The sequence below is a fragment of the Pyxicephalus adspersus genome, unplaced genomic scaffold, assembly GCF_032062135.1.
Source record: "Pyxicephalus adspersus unplaced genomic scaffold, UCB_Pads_2.0 Sca5894, whole genome shotgun sequence".
NCBI classification, from domain to species: Eukaryota; Metazoa; Chordata; class Amphibia; order Anura; family Pyxicephalidae; genus Pyxicephalus; species Pyxicephalus adspersus.
This window is the reverse complement of record NW_027322894.1, coordinates 1-1,580: the sequence shown is the minus strand read 5'-3', so window position 1 is coordinate 1,580 and position 1,580 is coordinate 1. Positions and strand designations below refer to the sequence as shown.

Genomic DNA, 1,580 nt, shown 5'->3' with positions numbered 1-1,580 from the left:
AAACTTGCATTAATCCCATACCGGTATGATACTAATGAGTGATTTACCTTTTTTGGGCTCCACAGATACTTTTTCTGCTTTCTTTTCTGGTGCCACTGCATAGTAAAATAAAGTAATATAGTTCCAAATATATTTCTGCATTTGCCCCACTTACTGCAGATACTGTGCACCAGTCACATGCACAATATTATGACAATTACCTTGCAAACCTACGTATAGAAATAATTTACCTTTTTTGGGTTCCATCAATACCTTTTCCAGTTTCTTCTCATGTGCCTCTGCGCAGTAAAAAAATTGTTGAGAATTCAAAACGTATTTCCACATTTATTCTACTAACAATAAAGTCTCCTTCTTTTTTTCACAAGCTACAAGTGCTTTGATTTATTTACCTTTTTGGGGTTTTGCAGGTTCCCTTTCAAGTTTTTTCTCAGGTGCCTCTGTATAGTAAATAAAGGTGTGATATTTTAAAATATCTTTCCACATTTACTGCAATCATATAATAACCAACCTTTACCAGTCTATAAGTGATTTACCTTTTTTGGGTTCGGCAGAAATCTTTTCTGGTTTTTTCTCTGGTGCCTCTGTATAGTAAAACAAGGATGTCATAATTTAAAAGAAGCTTCTACACCTACTCCACTCACAATTGTAACCTCTTCACAGTTTATTGGTACAATACTAATAGGTGCATTACCTTTTTTGGGTCCTGCAGACACCTTTTCTATTTTTTTCTCCGGTGCCTCTGTAAAGTAAAATAATATGTTCAAAATATCTTTCCACATTTATAGCACTTACATTATAGCCCCTTTTAACTTGAGTAGTTATGTCTATTAGTGCTTTACCTTTTTTGAGTTCCACAGGTACCGTTTCTAGTTTCTTCTCTGATGCCTCTGCATAGTAATATGAAATGTTGAAATATCTTTCCACATTTGTTACATTGTAACCACTTTCAACCAAACAATGCTTGTAAGTCTAGGAGTGATTTACCTTTTCTGGGCTCTGCAGATTCCCTTTCTAGTTTTTTCTCAGGTACCTCTGCATAGTAAAATAAGGTGGGATATTTTAAAGTATCTTTCCACATTTACTGCGTTTATAATATTACCAACCTTTACAAGTCTATAGATGTTTTACCTTTTTTGGGTTCTGCCGATAACTTTTCCAGTTTCTTCTCTGGCGCTTCTGTATAGTAAAGCAAGGTGTAATAACTTATTAAAATATTTTTACACCAACCCTACTAGCCACTCAAACTACCTTCACATCTTACCAGTACAATACTAATGAGTGATTTACCTTTTTTGGGTTCTTCAGGTACTTTTTCTAGTTTCTTCTCTGGCACCTCTGCATAGTAGCAGATTATAAAGTTATAATAAAATATTATATAGTTTTATTAAAATACATTTTTTTAGGCTAAATTATATTCAAGGTAAATTAAAAAACATTACTGACATGCTGGGTAAAGAAAGGGGGGGGGGGGGGGGGATTAGGGTTGACACTAAACAGAGCACTTCTAATTTTTTTATAAACAAAGGCAATATAGGAAGTGACACTGTTGTGGTTAGTCCATAGAATTAGTTACGTGCAAC

The 1,580-nt window shown here is 34.2% G+C and overlaps 1 long non-coding RNA gene across 1 annotated transcript; it reads right to left on the bottom strand.

Annotated features, from left to right (window-relative positions):
• Positions 1-45: 45 nt before the first annotated feature.
• On the bottom strand, positions 46-439 carry LOC140321503 (uncharacterized). The gene is made up of 3 exons (XR_011918963.1): positions 390-439; positions 231-278; positions 46-95 (listed from the first exon to the last, which is right to left on the bottom strand). It is a non-coding gene; the product is annotated as an uncharacterized lncRNA (long non-coding RNA).
• Between the last annotated feature and the right edge of the window lie 1,141 nt (positions 440-1,580).